The sequence below is a fragment of the Myotis davidii genome, unplaced genomic scaffold (assembly GCF_000327345.1).
Source record: "Myotis davidii unplaced genomic scaffold, ASM32734v1 scaffold399, whole genome shotgun sequence".
NCBI classification, from domain to species: Eukaryota; Metazoa; Chordata; class Mammalia; order Chiroptera; family Vespertilionidae; genus Myotis; species Myotis davidii.
Window position 1 is genome coordinate 2,661,546 of NW_006292094.1, and position 240 is coordinate 2,661,785.

Here is a 240-nt window from a genome sequence, read left to right on the forward strand (position 1 = left end):
AGGGAGGCCCCAGACACACACACACACACACACACACACACACACACACACACACACACACACGGCCAGTGTTTCCAGGCAACGCTTGGTTTCCTGGAGAAGGAAAAGGACTTGAGACAGCTCTGTTTTCCTGGGCTCTGAGTGGGTAACTTTCTCCACAGTCCATGCCCTGCTCACCACTGCCTGCATGACGCCCCCTCTCCCTAACCACCCTTACCACACCGCACCCCCCCCCCCCAC